We start from the raw sequence: 26,359 nt of genomic DNA, 5'->3' as shown, positions 1-26,359 counted from the left end.
GAGTGCAGACGAGGAGGGTGCTGCTGCACTGCTGAATTTTAATGAGGACCGCGGGGAATTTCTTTCTCACATTTTCCCATCTTGCGCTTTTTACATTTTCCCCTCCTGGAGATCTACATCTGTCTGCGACATGGCGTTTTTTTCCCCCCAAGCTTGTATAGCAACTGTGACACTGCACAACATGGAGCTAATAGGTGAAGCTCCATTTGTGCCAGTACACCAGCAAACAACACCCACACATACCGTCTTTCTCGCAACTAGCACATAACTAACTTCCTCGCCTCGCCATGACTGATCTGTGAATTATTCATTCTTTTCATTCAAATTTTCTAGAAATCATCATAGAAGACCAAACGGCCTGTGTTGTCGTCTCTCTTCCCACTCGAAGCCTCACTAGCCCGCCCGTGGCTCTTCCTCACTGAGAGGACTTTATTATGATTTGCTCTGACACCAAAGTACACAGATAAAAGATAATTGCCTGGCTTGACTCCTCCATTGATATGAAAATAGGATTTCAATTATTCACGTCTTTTAAAGGTTAGTTGAAGGTTGTTACTGGCAGACGGAAAGAGCAAATCAAAAAGAAAGCCAACACGTGCTCAGGGTTGGGAGGGTTACTTTTAAAATGTAACCCATTACAGTTACAAGTTACCTGCTGAAAAATTTAGTTAGTAACGTAATCCAAGTACCATAATATTAAAGTAATGTAACTGGATTACTTTTGGATTACTCCAATGTTGAGTATGCTCATGAAGACAAAATAAAAATAAATATAACCACAATATATATTCTATACAATGTGCCCCTGCTATTTGCGGGTGATAGAGACCCGGGCAGCCTACACATCAAATAGCAAAAATACTAGTGTAATTAAAAAACATGTGGGCTATTGGTTGATGGCCATATGCTGTTTTCGAACTGTTACTGAAAGCAACCACACCTCACAGATAGATAGATAGTCATCCAATGAGGATGACGATGCGTAACATCAACTGTAAAATAAACTCTTATCCCCGTCACAAGTTTAGCCGTGTATATGTTGTGTATGATGTTTAAATCGGTGGGAGGAAGATTTGTTTGGAAGGTGTAACTCACATTATGGTTGTAGGCTAGCGGGCTAGCTAGCAAGAAGCCACAGCGCGTAGCATGCCGCTGGACTCTCAGCTCAAACTTTCGCTCCGAGTAAGTTCCAGTCAATACCGGTCGCCATTTCCTCATCCCGTCCGTGAAGCTTTTTCAAACTGCCCGTGTGTGGAGGACACGACTAGTCAGTTCGTTCGTTCGTTCCCACCTCCCCGACATGTAGCAACGGTCCTCTCTCTCTCTCTTTCACGCTCTCTCTTCGTAGAAATTGTAATCCCTCGAATTAATCCCAATTTTGAATAAATTTACCTGTAATCTGATTACATATTTTTTCCTGTAACTGTAATGGAATACAGATTTTTTTTAAATTGCAATCTGATTACATAATGGCGGTACATGTATTCCGTTTCTCCCCAAGCCTGCACGTGCGGGTTGTTGGCCGGCCGCAAGGTGAGGCGGCTTTCTGAAAGGTTCATTTGCAGTCTCGGCTGCACAGACAGACAGACATCTTGTGAATAAACCACAAAAGCCTCTCAGGGGATCTCCGACATGCTAGTGGAAGTCAATTATGAAGCAGCAAATGAAAGGTGGCTTCTCCACAGAAAATTGACGTGTAAATAATACCCGTTCCTGGCTACACTCAAATCCTCCGTCATCTCCTGTCTAGCCCGGCACAGCATTTCCTGCTTCATCCAGTGTACTCCAATAATAAAGCGTGTCTTCCTGGAGCGGATGCAACGGGGCTTCGCATCGGGGTCCGTTCTACGGGCGCGCCGCCTGCTTCGAATTACTCGCTATCCCCGAGGATACGCTCCCTGATCGCAGCGGGGGATTGTGACATCAACAGCAGAGGGGAGAGGTTATCAAGAGACTTTTTCTGCTTCACTCGCATTACCTCAACAGCAGCATGTTTGTCTGAGAGGTTTTGTTATGCCTGCAGACAGGATTGGAATCTATTCACAATGTTGGTGTGCTGTCGACTCTGTGGACAAAACAATCCCGCGATCATCCACAGCTTCGAGTGCTTACGAAAACACACACCTTCCTCCTCAGTGTCGCCATATTGTCTGAGCTGGATCATTAGCTTGCTTTGTAAACCACAAATAAATGGAACAATGATTTTGCACTGTTAACGCTTTATGCTACTTTCAAGTCCAAACCAGTTTTTTTTTTAGTCACTGCTACTAATAAACAGGAGAAAAGTGGCTCCCTGCAGCGTAGTGAACAAACATACTCTTATTGCGGCACACAACATAAACATGCTGTGCCAAAATAAATGCTAATTGTTGCCATGAAAATACAATAGTGTGCTGAATTTTTACTCTGGTAAGACTTTGCATTTGGGCAATAAAGATCCCACATTTGTTATTGGGATTTTTATTCTCCACACGTACTTTTTTGCCGTGAAACAACAATTTAACGTTAAATATCACTTTTCCCTATACATTTACAATGGGACTGACATTGAACTTTTTCTAAGTGCCACTTTTCCACGCCCACTTACATACATACAACTGATCATCATTGCCAGGTGTCTGATACTGCTCGTTAGCGCACTTGGTAAAGTGCACTGTTCACTAACCAGCAGGTTGCAGGTTTGAATCCCACCTCCGACTGTACATTGCAAATATATCCATGGTGGAGAACCTGGGTTCAAACCCCGCTTGGACCACATTTTAGTACATTCGATGGTTCGATACCAACTGACTATCAGATCAGGAAATGGGTTATAATTTCACTGAAATGATTAAATGCCCGTTAGCTCTCAGCATCAGATGAGACTTTTCAAAATAAATATGCCATTAGCCATGAATTTGAACAAGTCAAGTTAGGTCAGTGCTTAGAGCAATTGCCTCCCACCACAAAGAACCTGGGTTCAAGGCCCGCTTGGACGACATTCTAGTACATTTGATGGTTTGATACTCACTGACTTATATCAGGAAATGGATAATAATTTCCCTGAAAAGATTATATCCCACCTTCGACAGATTGCAGTTCAAGTTTTATTTTTATTAATTTGTCATTTAACTACAAGTAAGATCTGTAATTTTCACATAATTTATCTTTCAATTTACTTCATAAGCAGATCCATTCTAATCTTAGCATTCAGTTTTTCAGCATTCCCATGCAATTTCTGCAGAAATGGCACTTTGTCTAGTCAGAATTATTATTATTATTACAGTTGTGCATTGAGATACTAGTTTAATTCATTCTGTGAGCATACTCATATCTCAAAACACTTGCATCTCAAATCACCTTTCACCATTAAAACAATGCCATTAATTTGTTCCAACCTTCCCAAAACTGTTTTGTAATGTGTTTTGAATGAAGGAAATAGTGCTCTATAATATTTACTTCATAAAACACATAATTAGTTGGAATGTAAGAAAACTATTGTTAAACGTCATGGCAAAAAAAGGCAAAAAAATCAACAATTAACAAAGTGAATAGATTCGAATCCATTTACAGTGTGCACCTCAAAATGTTCTGCTTGAGCCCCTACAATTTTAAATTAGGGGTGACTGTGGTCCTAGTAAAAAACAATAATAAAAAAATTGCCTTGAGCCCTGAAATGTCTGGCTCCAATTCTTCAGCCTCACACCCAGGAGGCATATTGATTCCCAGGTGTCGATATCTTGGTATCAGCAAATCAGTGGAGACAACCTAAGCTTATTCCTCGCCACCTTCTATCAATAAAGATACAACCTGAGGGCACTCACCACACGCCACACTGATCTTTTTCCAGCTATGTGCATCTTTGATTTTTCAAGCCCAACAAGGGATTCATGCACCTGCAAGGATGCTGATGTGTTCATGAAAAGCAAGACAAAAGGAGATCAAGCACGAGTCGTCTCCATATGCACAACTGCACGTATTTCAGAATGATTCAGCGTGACGTTACCCCTTAAAAAAAAAAATGCATCAATTTAAACTCTAATCTGCAGATTCTGACTAAATTCAGGCAAAAAACAACAACTCAGCATTGTAATACATACTTGAAATTAATCAGTGAGGAAGCAGACTGTGTGTCAATCCTAAATGATTACCTCACACTCTTGAAGCAGCCTTAACCATTTATCATGACTACAAGGTGTTAATCTGCCAGTGACTTGTAGCAGACTGGTCTTAATTGTGTTGTCTTAATGCTAATTCAGTCGCGTCTGGAAAGGATGAAGTTGAGGCTAAACGAAGCCACAGGACAAATATGTTGTCAATAGCGTCTCAGTGCACCAGCAGATTTCATCCTCATCCATTTCCAGTGCGTTTGTCAGCCACCCGCGGGTCTAACTCGTCTCTAATAAGGTCAGGTCAGTGCACATCTTTCTCTGTAGCAGCTTTTGTATTTCCGAAGCCCAGTTCACATATGAACAAAGATAATTGGGACGATTTGGAGCTCGAACCCACACAGCTACCCCTTCCAACCAAATTCAGCAAAGACCTGATTATCTTGAAGGCTCTTTGAGTTTATCATGATGGATTATCCTGTGGAGTGAGGTGTCTTAAATGTTAAATATTTTCTCCCAAATCTGCTCAGAAAATAATGAGGATGATAATCACACATGTTAAGCATATAATTATGAGGGGGATGAAAGTAGAAGATGAAGTTTCTTACGGTTACACTTGAAATTATACATAGGATAAATTGTTTATTATTATATATATAAAAAAACGTATTTATAGAAATACAGGCCTTCCAAACTTCTGCAATTAAATAATTAAACACCCACTATTTGTTAAAGGAGGTAAACTGTTGTAAATTATTTTTCGATCGTTTATGAATGAAATATGATGACATTGAGTCGAAGTGTATTTTGAACATGAAAACACAAAAAAACAAAAAAACAAAAAAACTACAAAACAAGCTAAATTCAACAAAGCGCACCTAACCTAAATTTTCCATGTTCAAAAGGAAGTGGGAAGAAGTCACAAGACTTACTAAATCCCCCCTTTTCCATATTTTCTTAGTTAACATATTTATTCTTCATCAATGGTGGTGAAAAATAAACCTGAAGATAACAAAAGTAACAGTGATAATAAAACCATGCAGAACCAGTCTGCATGCACCTCCATCAAATTCTCAAAAATCACCTTACATTACCTGTGCCAATTCTTAGACATGGTTCAAGCAGGCGCAAAATTTAATGACGAATTGCTGCCACCAAAATGTCAGATGTGCCTGTGAATGTCAAAGGAAATGTCCTCGTTATGCCGAAGCAAAATTCCCAAACTCTAAATAATGCTTGCACCGGCACAAAAACCAAATCAAGATGCGGCAATTTTTACCCTTCAGTGCATCTACGCTGTCTGCCAATATAGAACCCTAAATTACATTTGACATTCATACCATTGCGAGCTGCATTTCACTGGCGTCGGGCGGAAACTTTTGTCCAAACTGTTGATCATGGCCATTTGGTCTGTTCATTTTTACAAAATTATTGAGCAATCTGTTGTAAATGGCTCTTTGACGATTTGACTCAACAAACATGACCTTTTTTTGTGTGGTGTCCTTGAAAGTGATGGTTTCGGAGGGAGGAGGAACCTGAATTCTACCATATTCTCGTGGGAACTAACCCGCCATAAACAGCAATGAATTTTTTTCCCCAGCAGATGTGATGTGTTGAAAATATTGCTGAAAACCTGTGTGTGAAGATGTATGTGTGCATATGTGCGTGCGTGGCGGGTGCAGTGAGGCCAGCCCAGTCTGAGATCTGAGAAAGCCTGCGGGAATGTTCCCTGCCTTTGAAGAGTCTGCTATGTGCGCTCAACAAATATCAAGTCCAGAATGAAGAGAATGTGGCTTCATCCCAGTCCTGTTTTATTAAGGGATCCCCTTCTCTTTTTCATCCCGCTGCCTGTGTTGTTGTTGGGGATGAAGAGGGCACATCCATACTGATGAGGAGAGTCGGACTGGAGCTCACAGAGCTCTTCCTCTTCAGTCACAAGCCACAAAGTAGGCTGACGGAATTCACGATGCATGCTTGATAGCTGGAATGCTTTGGAATATGCCCAGTGTTTCCCACACCATGTTAATACTTGGGCGCGCTACCTAAGTAAACTGGCCACTACCCAAGTAGATTTCAAGAACTTTTTTTTTTTTTTTTTGAACGTGTCGCGACCAGATATACCGCATGTAATCTTAGTTTGCCGTCACTCACTTGTAGATCATGAGGTTAGAGGAGACGCAAGTAGCAGGACTGGGAACACCTTAACCATCAACCACTCACCCCCACCCACCCACCGTCCGGAGTCCACCCGCCCGAATCTAAATTTTTTCTCAAATTTAAAATCTGTGGGAAACACTGACGCCGATACAGTATCTTGCAAAAGTATATGTTTGTAAATATTTTATCATATCTTTTCATGTGACACTGAAGGAAAATGTAGAGCGCTTGTAATATTAACAAAATAAATCAACACAAAACCATTCATGTCTAAACCAGAGGCAACAAAAATGATAATTGGGAGTATTATTTGGCGCTATATCAATGAAAAGGTTCATGTCAAAATATCCATCCATCCATTATCTGCCGCTTATCCAGGGTAGCCCAGACTTCTCTCTCCCCAGCCACTTCAACCAGCTCCTCCGGGGGGAATTGCAAGGCGTTCCCAGGCCAGCTGAGGGACATAGTCTCTCCAGGGTATCCTGGGTGGTCCCCGGGGCCTCCCACCGGTAGAACATGCCCGGAACACCTCTCCAGGGAGGCGTCCAGGAGGCATTCGTACTAGATGCGCAAGCCACCTCAACTGGCTCCTTTTCTAAATATTATCATATCATACATAAAGCACTCTTATAAGTGACATTATTTTTGTAAAACATTGTTTGTTAAATATTTTATTTTAATTCTACTAAAAAAATATTTTTTAATGAATTTAGCGCTATTATGCTAGGTTATATCAGGTAGCGGCAAAAGAGTTGGTTGAGTTATTACTTTGGCTATTGCTAAATGCTATCTTAGAGTGACCAAACGTCCTGCTTTAGCAAGGACAATCAAATTTTGGGAATTTTGCCAACCTCATTATTATGCAGGTTCCATCCCAGTGTCTCGATTTTTTGCCATTTGCATGTCAATCACAGTCAATCATCATTGCAATTAATACGATAAACTTATTAAAAGGGAATTTAACTGTTATATTTACTTCCAAATTCACATTTGCGTTCTCATTCCCATCCGCATCCTGTCGGTAGCGGCCAGGCAATTAGCATTGAACCACTCGCTTTCACATCTAAATCATGCTAAATGTAATCGACTATTCACTGTGGTCACCACTCGCCGTCAACGCGGGCTGAACTTTCTAGCAGTAATGTTCTAATACGTGACCGGCGTGAGGCACAGCACAGCCAGCTTCCAATAGCTGTCGGGACAGAACAAATAAGGTTGGACGGTGAATACTTTGACTTGTTAGCGCTGTTAAACTGTCGACCAATATAGCATTTAGCGTTAGCGCTTCTACCCTTGTGTTTGCATGTTAGGATGTAAATAAAGAAATTAAGCGATTAACGTGATTTAATGACAACAAGATCCTTTGACCTCTATGAAATGTAATAATCACTCCTTTGTTTAATCCCATTAAGCGGAAGAAGGGAGCATGTTTGGTCAGAGGAATTTATCTGTAGGTTAAATGTTGTTCGTCCGCATGTAGCGTACCATTATTTTCTGTCACTCATCTTGCCATCGTTTTTTTTCATCTCTTTATTATTTACTCCTCTCTCATGACTCAGCTTCTTACCAGCCCGGACATCAATATTGAGTGTTTTTTTTTTAATAGTAGCCACAATTTTTCATTGTATGAAACAATATAGCCTCACTCTTGTTATTGATTTTAGTGGATTGTGCTCCACTAAGCACTCTTTCAAGCACCAGCTGCTATATTAAGCAGTCGTTTCCCACAATGGATGATACACTTTGCCTGCCTTCCGCTGCAATTTGGTCGGCTCTAATGGGCCTGGCATTACTCAGACGCCACATTGATTGCACAGTAGTGGATTTTAAAAGGAGCGGTTGAGTGTGGTTGTCACAAAAGAGCCTGGTTTTTGATTTACATGGACATTTTCATCTGGATTGGTTCAGTCTGATAGTTGAAGATACTTCTGCCACTGAATGATATTCAACCCTGCTGTGACGGAGGCCTGAAGATTTTGCGGACTGAAACTCAATATTGCACTTCCAAATGGTGGACTCCTTTTTGAGATGAGCAACAATGATGTTCCACGATTGATTCCTGGGGTCACGCATTTATTTTGCTGCCTTTTGTTCTGATGTGATGTGACTACATTTCATTTGGAGGCGCTGCATGCTTTGGTAGGGCCAGTACAAATGATTCCATAGGCTGGGCTGCTTTTCCCATCAGTTGTGGTGCACCACATTCCCGCTACACTATCTATGATCGGCTTCTTCCCATGTCAGCTCGTGTCAATAAATGAATATGCGCTACAGGCAGACCACAGAACATGGGGAGAATAACATGCCATGATATGATTAACTTAGTGATGTCATTTAATTGGTTGCACAAGATGTCAAATGGTGTCTGTTGGGTGTTCTTTTTTTTTTATATCCTAGAATTTAAAAACAAATATGACTGCCACATAGCTCGCAGAGCTAATTTTTTGGGGGACTTTTTAGAAACACTCATTCTGAAAGAATATACACTGGAAGTTTGCGGAAGTACTTGTTAAAAGTATCAAAACTTCACTGTCATGTACATCATAAATTATTTGTAAAGTACACAGTGACGTGTTTTACATTTTTAGAGCAACTACTTTTTCCCACAGTTGTGTCATATGTGAGACTTTTAAAATAGTTAATGAAGGTGTCGGTTGTGCATTCCTTGTGATAGGCTGGTGATCTATCCAGGGTGTACCCCGCCTCTCACCTTAAGTCAGCTGTAAAAAGGTCCAGCATACTCGTGCCCCTAGTAAATAATCACAGCCGTTCAACAACACCGGTTATTTCCGCTGACGTGATGCGCAAAATGAGCCATGCGGCATAGTTCATAGCGCTTCTGTTTCCACTCGGCCCATTAAGCGGGTGCACAACACAGGGCTCAGCTTTGAATGCCGCCTGGGGAGAGTTACGTACCCCTCGCCGGCTGCGGTCCAGCCTGGACCAGGTTGAGTGGACGTGGAGAAAGGTTAGGTGGCGGCGGCGGCGGCGGCGGCGGCGAGGGGGTGAGGCGAAGGCCCCATGGGTCGCGACGGCCGCTGGGAACCACCGGCACACCGCTCCGTCGCCACCGACTGGACGCCTTCCGACCCCAGAGCTCCCGCAGGCCCCCCATCCACGACCGCCCGCTGGAGAAGCCATAGTCCGAGACTTTTGAAGCCGTGGGGCCGCCATCTTGGGACTCCCAAGAAACTTATCTCAGCATACGCATTTCGCTGCAAAATGCCTACATGTGTAGCAGTAAACATCACAAATCGCCAGTTTAAAGGCTGTGGACAAACATTTCATCTGTAAGTATGGTTGAAATGGAAAGAAATTGAAAGATTTTTTTTTAAGATGAAAAAAAAAGAGGATACATACAGTCCACTTGTTATACATAGTGCTCAGGCCCTTAAGGCCTTTAAGAGCCTACGGGTCATCGTGTTTTAATAGGCAGCAACTTAAAAATATATTCAGTTATTTATTATTGAAAAAATAAACCTTTTCAAACAATGCTGATGTGATTTTTAAAAATGTCTACAAGAATAATCCTGAAAACTGTAAAACTGTGTTTTTTTTTCTCAGACTATAATTGTACACCAAAATCTGGAACCGTTGCACCCCTAGCCCCTAATAAAGATCAGTAGTATAGAAGTGGATGGGTGATGACTGTTGCACAATCTGTGACAGGACTCATCATGGCACAAAGGGACCACAAGCACAGTGGAAGAAAAAATGTAATAAATCCAAATTAAATTCCTCAATTAATCTAGTAAATATAAATGAACACAGGCTTGAGTGTCAAGCGAAACAGGTTCAAAAGAAGAAGGTTGAAAGATATTTCTGGAGTAAATATTAGCAACAATTTCAGTTGAGTGCATTTTTGTTTTTTAATTTAAGAACATTCGTTTGTGTCTTAGTGAGTCATGGTTAAGAGTTACAAGTTAGTGTGTGGAGGGATCGTGACGTTATTGTGTATGCATCCACGGAAGGAGGTTATCGTTGCCCACACAGCTGTCTGTCAAACGCAAGGGGACAACTGTCCAATTAAAAGCCTCCAATGCATGTCAATAGATCACAATCTGCCTCCTGGCTTCAATTATGCCGCCTCTCGTCCTCCAAGCTCCCCTTGGCGTGGAGAGGAGAATTAGCTGTGAGCCTCATCATGTATTCCGAGATGTAATGGCTTCTGTGTGCCTGCGCTGCATAGATTAGCACCAAAGACCAAAAGGGAAGCTACATGTTGGATCAGGCTTCATGAGCAGCGCCTTGATGGATGTCGAGCCCAAGTGTCATTAGCAATGTTGTGCACTGAATTGTGCTGTAGATTGCCAAAACAAACCTGGCTTGGTTTCTAATCGTGTAGCCACGGGGCATGAAGACGTGTGTAGTAAAAAAAAAACGATGGAAAAGGACGTCTTATTTTGTGAATATGGTCAGCATGTGATGCTAACACGTACGTGACAAGCTAGCTCCCTAGTTTACCTCTACTAGCCCCGAGCTCAAGTGTCAATGCGACAGAAGGTTAGGGGGGAGCATTTGAGCACCCCATAAATTGTCATGAAGGCCGCCTGCGACATTCATTCCCCCGGCAGGCTGGCATATAAGCTCCGTGCCAGCCCGACACACTGCCATTGGCCCATCCCAACACTTTTGACGGTGAAGCGCAATTAATGGCATAGATCACTCACATGGTGGCAAAGCTCATTTTCATAATGTTTCCTTTATTATCTGAGGCGGATATTAAGCCAGGAATATATTTACGTACCAGCTGCCAATGTTAACAGCTTGCTAATTGCCTGTTCGATGATTAATAAGCTTACAGCAGATGCTAATGAAGCGAGCAGTCATAGTTTCAAAGGTGCCCATGTGGCAGGGATTGTATTTTTTGCAGCTTAATTACAGCCATAATTATGCACTTGTTGCATCTGCTTTGGTGCAAATACAATTAATTGATGGAGATGATATATCTCAGCTAATGGATGTCTAATTGTGGTGGAGTGCTGTCACTTGTCAAGTAATCAGCATCGATTTCATCAAGGATACTTTTTTGAAGATGTAAATATTAATGCAGATTGATGAAGTGTCACTGAACACACCATTTTGTGCATCATTTAGAGATGGTTTAACTGCTACACACTTCCCCGATGACTGTTACAATGCATATACAAGTACTGTATGTCATCCCGTTTCCCTTCCTGAGTCTGACTTTGTATTTTATGTCAACCGGATCTCATGCTGTCAAAGACAAAATAACTGCCTTTTTGTCTTGCCATCCCCAAGACTGGTAGCTTCCAAGGTGACCATGCCGTGCCCCATCTCTGGAATGCAGACCCCTTCCACAGACCAGGAGGTCAAAGATAACAGGGGTGAAAAACAACTTTTTTACCAGAACTCGTTTATCTCTTTAACCGCCAAAAACGTCTATTGACGCTAAGGACACACCCACTTTATACCGCCAATAACGTCAATTACGTTTTTTTTCACAATGGGCAGTGTCTTGTGCAGCGTTGCTTTGTAAATGGGGTTGAAAAATCCCAACACACCCACTAACTATGGCCAGCAGATGGCAGCGTTGTATCTCTTTTCAATGAGCTCCCGGTAGTATCAAATTACATGAAAACATGGCGGATCTTAGGAAATAGAAAGTTTTTAAGGATGACGTGAATGATCAAAGCGTTTGTCACATTAAATCAAATCCACAGAACGTCACTAAACAAAAAATTGTGTCAAAGTCACTGTTATGCAGAAAATGTATCTTTTCTCCTTTTCTATTTTCTCTAGATGTCGCTCAAATTACCTATTTTCAGATGGTGATTACTAAATAACGGAATAATTTTTTGGGAGGGGGGGGGGGGGGTTGTGTGACCCAACACGCTCCTTCACGGCCCCAACCATCACAATGCGACAGGCAAGCGTAGACTAGACAACGCTTTCTCATCTCTGCCAGGCTTAAAGGCGACCGGAAAGGCCGACTTGAAAAACAGCAGATCAGACTCCGGAAGGATTGCAAACTGCTATCGCGAAGGGCCGCTAGGACAATTTTTTGTTTTGATGAACTCTCTCCCTGCTGAACTGTTTTTTCTCCTTCCATCTCTTCTTCATTTGGCCTGCTTGCCTGCGAGCCTCAAATCAGGGCAAGCCTCCCAGGGTCTCGGATGCCAAACCAAACCAGTTGTATATGCAACTTTGCAGACATTAACCAGATTGTACACATTGGTGCTTAGTGTTGAGTAGTAAGGTCAACTTTACCAGTTTGCCTGATTAGAGACATTCAAACTCATAAGCTATTAAAATGTAGCATCCTTCATGACTTGAATGTCTGATTTACTGAGGTTATCATCTGTTATCCTGATAAAACTATCTAAAAACTGATGTGGTGCTCCAAAAACCGAGCTTGAGTTTAATTGAAATATTACACTTGAGTGTCCTCTATTTAATTAATCAATCAATCAATTATTTAGTTTAAGAATTAATTGACCCGATTTACACTACATCATCATGCATCTACCTGTATTTATAATGCCATTGAAGAACGAATGCTGGATTACTTTTACCGCTCTGATGCAGTAATTGCGAAGGATTTATTTGTAGCTTGGGGAGTAACGGAATACATGTACTGTCGTTACGTAATCAGATGTAAAAAAAAAAAAAAAAAAGTAACTGTATTCCGTTACAGTTAAAGGAAAAAAACATGTAATCAGATTACAGGTACATTTATTAAAAATGGGGATTACTTCGATGAGCGAGGCTGAGGGAGAGACAGAGAGAGAGAGAGAGAGAGAGAGAGAGAGACAGAGAGACCGTTGCTACATGTCGTGGAGGTGGGGACGAATGAACTGACTAGTCGTGTCCTCCACACACGGGCAGTTTGAAAAAGCTTCACGGACGGGAGGAGGAAATGGCGACCGGTATTTACTGGAACGTACTCGTCTTGCTGAACGAGCGAAAGTTTGAGCTGAGAGTCCAGCGGCATGCTACGTGCTGTAGCTTCTTGCTAGCTAGCCCGCTAGCCTACAACCATAATGTGAGTTACACCTTCCAAACAAATCTTCCTCCCACCAATTCACTATTTAAACATCACGCACAACATATACACGGCTAAACTTGTGACGGGGATAAAAGTTCATTTTGCAGTTGATGTCACGCATCGTCATTGTCATTGGATGACTATCTATCTATCTATCTATCTATCCATCTATCTATCTGTCTGTCTGAACTGTGAGGCGTGGTTGCTTTCAGTGGCAGTTCGAAAACAGCCTATGCCCTTCAATCAATCAATCAAACAACCAATCAAACAACCAATCAAACAACCAATCAAACAACCAATCAAACAACCAATCAATTAACCAATCAATCAATCTATAGGCTACATGCTTTTTAATTACACAAGGATTTTTGCTATTTGTAGGCTTCCCGGCCCCTATGCACCCCGCAAATAGTAGGGGCACATTGTATAGAATATATATTGTGGTGATATTTATTTTTATTTTGTCTTCGTGAGCATACTCAATATTGGAGTAATCCAAAAGTAATCAAGTTACATTACTTTAACTCTTTGACTGCCAGACATTTTCAGAAAAGGGATGCCGTCAGTGCCAGCCGATTTAAGCATTTTGACTGATCTTTCAAGGTCCACAGAAAATGTTCTGTTTGGACTATGGAAACACACATACTACCAAATGAAAGATTGGACTTTCATCTTTCATCAGAAAAATAAAGTTTGTTTCTACCTTATTCCGTTCTTTAGTAATCAACAATAGAAAATGGTTATTTCCCTCCGATTTTGCTTGTTTTGGACTCAAATACGGAGAAATCAAGCTTTTAGTGAAACGATATTATTTCATGCATTCTAGCGAATTTTACACTTCTTTTTGTCCATGAATGATGCCACAAACACCTAAATAGTGCTTTACTTCTATAAAACACTACCACCAAGAATGAAAAAGTGTTTTTTGATAGCAAAATACGTTTATTTACATTCAACAGTGTAACAATTTGACAACAATTTGGCAAACTATTTACAAATGTGTGCAACTGTGGTGCTATTTACAAATATGTGGATGTTTCAACGACAGTTTTTCTTTTTGTTTTTTCTCCCCTGCGTGCAAGGAGACGCAACAGCATTTGCACAACAGATTGCCTCTTCGCGTGCAAAAGCTCCACTTTCTTGCAGGCCGTTTTTTCCGGGGAATAGCAAGTATATACTGCAGTGTGTGTTGCCATCAAGCCTAATATCAGGATCATGCTACGGTTACGTTACGGTGGTGTTACGTCTGGCTTCCTCATGTCCTTCAGTTGCTATACAGGGTGGTAAGAGATGTTCTGATCCATTTTATCCACTCCATTCATGGTGGCATCGTAGTCCAGAACCAGTATCTTCTCCGTGATCAGACTGTACCCGCTCCTCCGATGAATATGCATTGGACTCGGGGTACTCTTCATTGTCCGATCGAATGTCCGCTTGTGCAGCTCCGGCGTTAGCAGCGCTAGCCGGTGAGGCTTTATGACGTGAGAATAAAGGCCGCGTCCAACTGTGGCGTCCAACTGTGGCGTCAACCTCAGGATTCACCATCATCATCATCATCATCATCATCAATGCATTGGTCGATGCTTTTCGACAACTCTCGAATGTCCGATTGTGTAGAAGTACCCGGTCGGTTATTGTGCGCGTTTTCCGGCATTAGCAGCGCTAGCCGCGCTTAGCCGGTGAGGCTTACTATGTGATCATAACGGTCGCGTCAAGGCTTCCAACTTTGGCGTCAAGCTCGGAGTCATCATCATCGTCGACATCAATGCGCTTTTTAGTATTGATCGATGCTTTCCGTCTTTAAAAAAAAATGCTCAAGCGTGAGCTGCTTGCAACCGGTTGCCATTGTGGCTTCATCAGCCATTGTCCCCTCAACACTCTAGCTCCGCCTCACGTCTTCAACTGACGCCCACGGTGGGCGGCCCATCCAACCTTGTGCAAAGAGAGTCATCGCTGCCATCTAGGGGCCAAAACGAGTCCTTATACTAACCAGATCTGCCTGATACTTTCAGCACAGCTGCCCAAGGCTTTCCTCCACCCGTTTCAAAAAAAACAAAAAAAAAACATAGTGAACGTCTTTTAACGTCCTCGGCGCCCTTCCGTAGGTTTATGCTAAACGTTTTATAACGTTTATGGCGGTCAAAGAGTTAATATTATGGTACTTGGATTACGTTACTAACTACATTTTTTAGCAGGTAACTTGTAACTGTAATGGATTACATTTTAAAAGTAACCCTCCCAACCTTGTGTATAACTAAACAACCAATGAAAAGAAGTGTAATTGGAAGCATTTACTACATATTACCATATTGCCGTTGGATGCCAGAAGTGTCTATCAAACCTTGTATCTACTGCAGTAAGTCTAATCTTCAAGAATTGAGCGAAAAACATAATGGTTATTGACCACCATAAAACAAGCGTTCCAACATCTATTCGTCCATTTTCTGCACTTGTCCTCACAAAAAAGTATTATTTCTGTTTCACAGCCAATAATGTCTATAAAGGGGGCAATTGAGTCTTTCTGCCTGACCTTTCAAAGTGAGCAATTTGTACTTGCGAAGATCAGTCCCCTTTGGAAAAATCCTTGGTTGATGTTTGCATGGAATGCACTGACGTGCCGCTGAAGTTTTGAAGCCTTAAAACACTCTAAGGATGTCCAACATATAGGCTAAGGCAGAATGGCTTGCCATTACGTTCAGCAACGTTAACATCCTGTGGTCCTCTTCATATCTGTATTTTGGTCTTAGTTTTCGAGAGTGAACCTGTTAGGCCAAAACTCCTGAACAGCTTGAACGCGCTTGACGAATGGAATCTATTCCATTGCTGTGCCCACATAAGCACTTGCGTGCGTGAGCCACGTGACAGTGTGCCCATATTTGGAAGTGCTGACATAGCAGCCTACCAGGAAGTAAAATGTGAGGCTTTTTCCACTGGATTTGACCAAAAGTAGACTGCACCTCGACAATGTGTATCCATTGTTGCAATAGAAAGTCTCATCTTTGCTCATTAAGAAGGAGTAGGACACAAAATGGATTTTTCATTGTTGATAATTGTACTATATGAAGGCTGCCTCCATTGTCCTCATGCGTTACCTGTAAGTCAGCCAAGATAGCAGTATAGTTTATGATATTATTATTATATATAGTGCTGCACTGCACAGCAACACTCCAATCCATGGTCCCAGCTCCTCACCACTTCCACAATGAATGGGGTTGACTATGCACTAAGCCCTACTAAGTTCAGTGTGAAAAGGGCTTTAAAGCATACACCATTTATTAAAAACTAACCAGCTATTCCGTGAAATAGTTAACTCTTCCCTGAAAAATATGTCCATTTATGTTGAGCAATTGTGATTTTATAGTACTTTGTACGGATATTTTTATATGGCTCAGGAGCCTCGCGTTGGTCAGGCTTGTGGAGTGTCACAAAATTTGGAGGCAGATTGTAGTGGCCAGCCGAGAATCTCATGGTTCTTGCCTCGCAACCGCCCCCCCCCCCATTTTGCCACATTCTGGCACGGTTCTCCCAACAAGCTCGGGAAGCAACATATTGGCTTCTGTGGTAGACCAGGGTCCGAAGCGTAGTGCACCTATGAGACTGCAAAACCCTTCTCCCCACGGCCCATCACAGATACAGTGATAGACCGTGAGAAAACTTTGCAAGACTTAAAATACAGAGAGAAAAAATGGTCAAAATCCTAAAATGCGCTATATTTCGGTCAACCAGGGCTGCTGTGGCCCCCGTAATGTAAACCTCGCATCAACAGTACATTCCGATGAAGCAACCACAAAAGCCAAAGATGCTTGCCAAGAGTTACTTCCAGCAGTACCACAAATCTTACGTGTCACTCTGAGAACACCTTTCTGGTGTCTGTGACACTTTTTTATTTTATTTTTATCAAGCAGTGGTTTACTTTTCTCAACACATGACAGTTGAGAATGATAGGAAGGTAAAATGGTCGGAAAATTGACCAAGTTGGAAGCCAACCAGCATTGTAGTGTTCAACATGTTCTTATTGTTACAAAGTGAGAGAAATAACATGTACCCAAGATTTTCTTTCTGCAAATGCTCATATAGCACGTTTAAATCTTCAGAGAAACAGACCAAAATGGCGCTCTTGCATCAATGTGTGTATGATTAGTATGACTGTATGATTAAACGCTATCTCGTCTTTGGCACAGACAGACGAGCTGTGGTTTAAAAAATGGAGGCAGACCCACCGGTCGTGATGCAAAGCAGAATAAATCCTTCTCCAAATCCGATGTTTTGCCTCAGTTATTATTTCAAATATCCCTCATGTTGTTTCTGGAATCTTACAAATGCACCCACTCAATCTCATCACAGCGAAGCATACTCCGAGCTCGTAACACTCATTAACGGAAAACAATGCGTTGTCTCTGTCTTCTCACAGGCTTTTAGTTTAAAGTTAATAAACGGCTTTGAAGTAATTGTATGGCTACATAGCGCGATTAGCTCAACAATGTCTGCTGAAGCCTCTTTCTGCTCTTTATTTAATTGTCCCTATGATGCTGCAGCTGTGCTCTATTTATTTTGCTGCTTAACTAAAACAAAAGGCCGGGTTCAACTTGAGCGGAGGCTCATGCAATATTGAGCAGAGTGGAAGACTGAGCTGCACTCCAGAGACGTCGCTCCCAAGCTTGCTGCACAAAGACGAGCAAGTGTGGGAGCTTGTGTGTGTGTTTTTGCTCGCGTTGGTTCCGTGTTAGTGCCATGCCTGTGAAGAACACAGCTTTGAGGCTATGAATAATTTCCTGTGTTTATGCTTTCCATGCCCCCAAAGTTGCTATTTCCCCCCCCCCGCTGGAATTATTCCATTCCTCCATCCCACAGATTGACTCCTGCTTACCTTCAGGATCAGTTGTAATCATTACTGAAACATCTAAATAGATTATATCCAAAACAGAATAGGTTTTCTTGCATCAAATGATTAATAACACGTGGTCACTATTAGATATTCAATAGCCTACATGATTAGACATTATCTACTATCTATTAGAGAGGATTTTACTACAAATTAAGTTGTCTGATTCACTTAAAAATCATTTTTATCAACTTGTAACAGACCTGTACTTATGGTTAACAAAAAAATATATATTCAAAAACTGTGGGCATGGCGGGGAATGTTAGATTCTAGCCAATCAATAACGAAGGTGCTTTGTTATTGATTGTCTTCTGGCTTGTCAATTACACTTCTTGTGTATGTGCCCCGAGTACGTAGCTTGCGTAGGTCTCTAGCGTAACAGTGTTTACCAGTGCGGCGGCGGGCGGCGTAGCTTCTTCCTACTGTAGCTAGCTCCTCGCGTGTGTCTTCAAAGTTAACCAACAATGGCAGAGAAGGATACAGGACGACCGAGCCGTAAAAGAAAGACTGTTTTTCAGGTTGCTGAAGGGAGGAGACAAGGACTATTTGCTTCAATTTATAGATGTGCAATGATTTGTAATGATATACTCCAGTCTGACTTGCTAATGCTAATTAGCGCGCTACTCGCGGCACTTTTATCACTCAAAAGAACGGCTCTACGCTGAAAAAAACCCCAAGCCTTTATTGGATTGATCGTGACTTTTTTCCTCTAATCTCTAATGCGGCTACAATTTAACTGTGTATTAGACCGCGTGGAACCACATTGCCCCTAAGTGGCCAAATCTGGTACAACATGAACAGCGCTCCAAATAAAAGCACACACAGACAAAGGCAAGACAGTATAAAATAATTTAAATTAAATCGATTTTGGGACATTTAAAATCGATTCTGAATCGTACTAAATGAGAATCGCGATTCTTATGAGAATACATTTTTCGGGCACACCCCTAGATTTTGTGTTTCAGATCTCAAACATTTACACTGCAAGCATACCAATATACTTTTTGTCTCAGGTTGATATCTACGAGGTGGTAGAGACTAATATAGTTACAGTTGTTGTACACAAAAAGCCAGTGTTACCTAGGCAACCACATTTCAGCTCATTAATTGACTAAAACTGGCTAGTCTGTAATCTCTCACTCATAATAGAGTATATTTATATCAACAAATGTTCAAGGGATGTGTAGTAAAAAGTAATACAGGGACCAATTAGACAGAGTGCGGCGCCTGAGGGGGTTTTTACACTTTATACTATTCAGAGAAAATCAGCATTTTATGATAACAATTTCTTAACATATTTTACAAAGAATACTACCAGGAATGCTGCTCACTAATAAATTGCGTGTACTTCACATGCTTTATTGAGGTAATTAATGTATGTGTGATCTTTAACTTGTAAATTATTCATGTATTGAGTCAAGTAACTATTTATTCATTTCCCCATATTTCACCATTAATGGGAAGTAAGCATGCTGTAGTGCACCACAAATCTGCATAAATTATAGATGATTAAAAGGATATTTCAAAGGCTGAGTTGCTTGATTACAATGTGATAGTGTGTATTGGCTTTCACTTTGTTGGTGTCTAAGAGTTGTTTACACCTGTGCTACAGTATTGTATTGCCAAGGGGTACACTACCAGTGTTGGGAACGTTACTTTAAAAAAGTAATTAGTTATATTTTGCTTAAAAAAGGTAAGTAGTAGTTAGTAGTTTAATTACTTCATAATAAAAGTAACTTGTTAACAGGCAAAGTAATTATTTTCACTACTTAAAAAGTTGTATAACAAATAATGTGGACTTTTAATTATTATTATTATTATTATTATTATTATTATTATTATTATTATTATTATTATCATACAAGGAATTCAAATTATGTCCAGGCTATATAGGGTGTTTTCATTTATTTTTGTGAATATTTATATCACACAAATGCCTCACTCCTTATGAGCGATAAAGATAGTTTTAGTAACTGATAACCAATTGACTCCATAATGTCAGAGCCCGGCTAGACTATATCAATGTTTATCTGTTTTATTCAATGTACCAATGATAGCATATACAAACATAAAAGCTTTAGGCGAAAAAGTACAAGTTTCTAATTGTTCTGCTGGATGGGTATTTTACAGAAATTTAGCGATCACAATATTTTCAGAGTACACTTAGATTTAATACATAAATCATCACAAATGTTTTATGCAGTAACTGAGGTTGTTGAAATGAAAGCAGTGGAAAAACAGATTTGGAAACTTGAGTTTGGTGTTCCTTAATGTGTTATTTTGTAAAAACAAAAAAAACAAAAAACTGTTACTCAGTACTTGAGTATTCTTTTTTACTTGTACTTGAGTGATTTTTTTCATTGACTACTTTTTACTTTTACTTGAGTAATATTATTTTGAAATAACACTACTCTTACTTGAGTACAATCTTTGGCTATTCTGGCCACCTCTGCACATGACAACTCAGCTTGTGTTAATTTGCCAACTGCTCTGATAGTGTGTGATCGAAGACATAAAACAAGCTAGGCTAACTGTTAGCTTATCTCATTACTACATTGCAGTTGCAAAACTCTTCTCTTTGTCATTTATGTTGTGGTGAATGACTTGTTAAACAAAAACTGGGAACTGCTCGCTCGAAGTTTAGCAGGTATAACATTTATGATGCCCATTTTCCATACAGATCGGTAAAGGAAAATCATTCTTAACGCATCTCTTGCTATTAATCGTCGAGGATAACGTTTCCAGTGACTTTGATGAAAAATGGCTAAATTTAGCCTGATTTAGAAGCATGTATTGGGGATGTGTGAGGAAAGCATGACTTAACCATTCGGAAAACAATTACTGAAACAGCATTTACTGTCATCACGTGTGCCAGGCTTCTTGGGTACATTTAAATTACGTGTACTGTATTGTTAATGGTTAGGGTTATTTAAACTTTATTTAGCCATGCAAAACAGATTAAGAACAAACATTTTATTTACAACTGCAAGAGGCAAAAAAATCAACAACAACTCTTCAGGGAGGGGAAAATTGGGGGTGGGGGGAACAACATTGCAACATTAAAGCCACTGAATGCAGAAAATTGTATTTCGAATTGCTACTGCCACCTGTGGCCATAAAATGAAACTGCACATTTCCTTCTTGACGTACATAATGCTCACATGACGTCACATCCGCAGAAAGAGGGCAGGGAATTTGTAAGTTTAAATGGTTACATAAAACTTCACCTGTACAGTTAATAAAGGTTGTATGATGGTACATTATTGTGCGTAAAATTAAATCAACTTGGAAGTCAACTCGTATCACGGAGTGGATTGTGTTATAATCATTTACAGTCCTAACCCTTGAACTCTCATACGGAATGCCTAAACAACAAACATTCCTAAAGTACAACTAAATGACCAGCTGCAAAATGTTAGTGCATGAGTAGCATTTGAGTTTCCTGTGAAAATGAGCAAAAGAGCAGAAAATCCCAAAGCCATCTTTAAATAATCATTTTCAAAAAGAAGAAGAAAAAAAACTAACATACCATCGTCATCCTTTCAAGTTGTGCTCTCGTATTCCACGATGTTCTATGTGGGAAAAACTTTTGATGATGCAGTGCGATATTTGCCTTTTAATCCCAACCACTTGTCATCGTGGATTATGCTTAAATGGTGCTCAGTAGTATAAAATAAAGCGTCTGATAAAACAAAACAAAAACAACATCATCAGAAATGCATTTGCCCCCTCTGTGAAACCTCTTCAAATGTTTGTCTGCTTCAATCAATTGCTTTGAGCAAACTCTGGCTTTATTCTCCATGGAAACTGTGTTCTAATTAGACATATTACTTTAACGAGAGTGTTCATTATTTTTAGCGTGTTTTACTCATATCTGATAAAGTGCTTTGCATATGAAGCTAATGGAGGAGTTGCGTGTATTGTGATGTGTCATGGTCGGAGGCCGGTTGTTTTCTTATTACCTTAAGGAATGTACACAAATCTGTGCAGATGCGACGCTGCGGAAGTGATACAATTAGATACGATCATATACAATATATAAGATGGCGAGTGGAACAGGCTAAGGACGAAGGTGCAAGTCAAACGTAGACCCTCTCGACTGTTAACCGGACGTGGTAACTCATTGTCCATCCTTATAAATCAAATCTCAGATTAAATTCATAGCACAAACTCAATCACTCATTTGAACTAATAGACATGATTGCATTATCTTCTTGATGTCAGCCTTCAACTATTGTCTGCACTTTGGAGGTTTCAACGTAGCTTCTTTCCTAATTATGTTCCCACCGGGGACTAATTATGGACTGTGGAAAGGAACATTTTCCACATCTGTGACAGTTTAGAAGATGTCGATATGGAGACTATTTTTCTAATATTTCCAGAGTTCATAGACAGTTGAAGCCATGTTTTTTATTAACTTTTGGGAGGCTATGATGGTTTCATGTCAGCTTCAATATTTGAATATGTAAAAATAATCTGTCATCCACGCTTGCGATCATATTTACCTCTGGAACTACATACATCATCCTTTTTGTTAGCACTGAACACTATCTGTTCAAGTTTTAAAACATATAAACAGCATTTTGTGTGCAGGAAGCCATATTGGTCAAGGCCCAAAACAAACCTACTTTTCATTGCCGTTTTCACTTATTAGCTTGAAAACTTGAAAGACGAAAACAAAAAGATGACAAGTGATCATTGTTTTACTGCAATTAACTTGCAACAATAAAGAGGGTGTCATCATTAATGTTAATGGGTTGTGGGGTATGGAGGAATAAAACTCACCTAATAAAATTAATTAATAAATAAATAACAGTGAAAATAAAAGCAGAAAAATATAAGTCAGAAATTAAATAAGGACCACACCCACATTTGAGTAACTTAACTTAAACACTGCAAAAACAATAATTTCTTAAATTGAACCTAAATTTGCTTATTTTGATTTGACAAGTTATTTTGACTTAAAATGAAATTGTCAGGCAAGATCATTGTGCTTATTTTAAGATACTTATTACTTAATTATCTTATTTGATCAAGCAGTCTTGGCATTGAGTGTTAACAGCCAGTTTTAAGTACTGTGAGGATTAAAACAAGCATTTCCCACATTTTAAGATGACAACTAACCAACATCAAAGGCCCTGAACTGGGGTTTCATGAGTTTTATTATTTGAAGATTTTGCATAATTTAGTAATAAGATAAATGAAAAAAAATACAAGTATGAAAAGAGACGAGTGCAATATGGTTCATTTCGTTATATTTACTAAGATCATTTTTCCTTCTTTCAGTACCAGCTCAGTGGTCTAGTGGTGGAGTGCTTACCCTCAGACTTAAAGGTTGTGGGTTCAATTCCTGGCTAGGTCATGACAAAGAAAATGGGACCTGTTACCTCCCTGCTTGACGTTCAGGCTAAGTTATCCAAACGTAAAACAAAAAAAACACTCATGCATTTTAAGAAAATAGTTCTATTTGTTACAGCTTGAAAAACATTTTTTGTTTTTAGTCTGAAAATACTATTTTCAAGACCGCAGTGGTTGGTATGGGCCTAGTATTATTTTCTTATTTTTCACATTTTTCTTGTTCTGTTGGCAGATAATTGTGCTTATTTGAAATAATATTTTTCTAATTTTACAATATTTTTTTTCTTACATTTTCTACAGTCCTTTTTGCAGTGAAGAAAAAGCCATGCGTCAACGTGCGTGTCTCCTGCAAATGTCAACGTGCATGTTAGCTGGCAATGCTCCAGGCCCTTCTGCCCTTGCTGGATGACAAACTCAGGAAGGTGGTCGCTAATAGCTTTCCTGCACCTGCTTATTCATCCCAAATCCTTCACTTAAAGGACGAATGAGATTAAGTTCTGCTCAGGCATCCCTCTACTCCTAAACCCACTGACCCGTGCTGATTGAGTCATCAATACTGAGCCAACTTGAAGCTTTTGAAGTTCAACTATCTTACACAGCATAACCAAGAGGCTCAGCTTTTAAAATGAAGACACATGCTGGCAAGCTGCCAGTTTAAAGGATGTTTCCTCTCTTTTAATCACTCTCAAAACACAGATGTCACTGTTTGTATGTAAAAGATGAGTCATAAGTGGTTGCAAACATACGGTGAGCGAATGGTGTCAGAACCTTTCTTGTTCTTTAGCAGCTAGCAGTTTACATGCCTATATAAGAAGATGCATGCACTTTTTTTTTTTTATCTCTCTCACTATCTGACATGCTTGAGATAATTAGAGACACACACCTTAGGAAGTATTTAAAGGGATGCTTGACTCATTGTGCCATTTTCAGCAGTAAAAAGTTAATATTTTGTCCAGAATGAATTTGATAACTTAGTTATTTTTCTTGTACAATTAATAACTTTAAAATGTATTTTTTCCACTTGTTGTCGACTGAAGATTACATCACCTGTGCCAAGGAAGTAGCTAACGACCAATCAAACCCGTTTTCAGTCGACAGCAAGTGAAAAAAAAAGAGTATTTTTAAGGTATTAATTGTACATGAAAATAATAAAGTTACCAAATTCATTCTGGTCAAAATATTAACTTTTTGCTGCTGAAAATGGCTCAATGAGTCAAATATCCTTTTCTCTGTGTAACATCATGGGAAAGTCCAATGTGGCCATTTCCTACAAATTTTCTCCTGAAAAGTTGGCATATGAGGTGTATATACAAGGAAGCACCAGAGAGCACAACGATGACAGCTTGGGAGTCCGCTAACAAAATATTACTAAAAATATGCAACCAAGCTATAAATAAACAAGCAGCAATATCCTCTGTTATGAATATATAATTTCTGTCCTTAATAACTATTGTGGCCCAAGGGATGGTCTGCAAACAGCACAGCGAGCACGATATTCAAATAGAACTTATATTGAATTATTAAGGCACGCGCACACTGCTCTATTTCCTGTCAGGTGATTGGCTCTTCTGCCTACCGACACCTGTTTGGGAGCCGGAGGTTGAATTCAAATCATCAGCACGGACGAAATGAACACCAAGGACGAGGTGCAACCACCGCAAATTTATTTCCCAGATTCCAGGCAATAGAATGGAACGCGATCGTCAAACCCGACCCGTCAGGGGAAATAATTGATTTCTGGAATGACATGAAACTGGATTCTTGCCATCTCAAAATGAAAAAATAAAAATAAACACACACATGCACACAGTATCTGGACAAACTACTAGGACACTTCTGTTTCTATTCACAGTCATTACAGCTTACACATTTTCTAGACTGACAATAGTCAGTAATGTTTTTAGAGTGCATTTGGGTTGTTGTTTTTGTTCCCTCAATATGCATTTGTATAGGTGAGAGGCCAGAAGTCTCATTTTGTACTATTAAAAAAAGAGCTCTAAAACGGCAACATCACCAAGCAATTTTTTCCATTTTTATTTTTGAAGTCAAAAAGTGTTTGATGGGTGCTTGAGTCGACTGATTTGCTATTTAGGCCAGCTGGTGGATTTTCTGCATCGATCTATTCAGCTTTTCTTTGCCGGTGCATTCTACAAGTATACTTGCTTTGTGCGCTATCAGGTCACAGCTTGTGTTGGTGGATAATTTGCTGTCTTTATCTTCTTTTCCTCATTGAAGGTTTGTGTTATGGAAAGTTGGACGAAGTCTGATTTAAGAAGTTTCACAAACTACTGCATTTTCCATTTCCAATTAGGAATCAATCAGTCATGTCAATCAATTATATTTATCCATAGAATGCAGGGCTATTGTCAAGAGTAATTAAAGCACAACTTTCCAGTAACTGCCTGATGTCTCGAACCCAATTGACCTCCGTCTCTGATTCAAGGTTCCTGATTCCTCGTTCTTTTATCACACCTTGGTAGTTTAGTTCAAGTAATTTCTAATCCAATTATTTAACTGTTAATGGTGTATGAAACTAAAATCATTAAAACACTAGCATTATTTAAACATTTATAGAGTTGGAGTCCAACTTACAAGAATCAACATATTGTTAATTAGTGACTGAATACATTTTGTGCCAAATAAAACATGACTGTGCTTTTATTTTAATGTACAATTATAAAACATGCAATATTTCTTGCTGCGTGGCTTGTTGTTGCCATATGTGAATTTGACCAACTGTCATCATTTTTGACCATTCTTGACAGGATGAACTACTGCAACAACTAGCATGGGTAAATTTGAAACCTGCCTTGTCAACTCACCTGAGAGTCATATGTGCAAGCATGATATTCTGTATGAAGACAC

General features: G+C 39.9%; 1 long non-coding RNA gene across 2 annotated transcripts in view; it reads left to right on the top strand.

Moving 5' to 3' along the window:
- LOC147177467 (uncharacterized) overlaps window positions 1–24,577 on the top strand; it is a 43,069-nt gene extending 18,492 nt beyond the window's left edge. Inside the window, exon 6 of one of the 2 annotated variants that reach the window (XR_015094303.1) lies at window positions 23,795–24,577. This is a non-coding gene — a long non-coding RNA (uncharacterized LOC147177467). Of the gene's footprint in view, window positions 1–1,750; window positions 2,217–23,794 lie in introns of those variants that run through there. The other variant, XR_015094302.1, reaches the window with a different exon arrangement.
- The last annotated feature ends 1,782 nt before the right edge of the window (window positions 24,578–26,359 follow it).

The sequence above is a fragment of the Leptonotus elevatus genome, chromosome 3 (assembly GCF_054856555.1).
Source record: "Leptonotus elevatus isolate MCC_2025b chromosome 3, RoL_Lele_1.0, whole genome shotgun sequence".
Taxonomy (NCBI): Eukaryota; Metazoa; Chordata; class Actinopteri; order Syngnathiformes; family Syngnathidae; genus Leptonotus; species Leptonotus elevatus.
The sequence above is the reverse complement of the archived record's forward strand: the minus strand, read 5'-3'. Positions and strand labels throughout refer to the sequence as shown.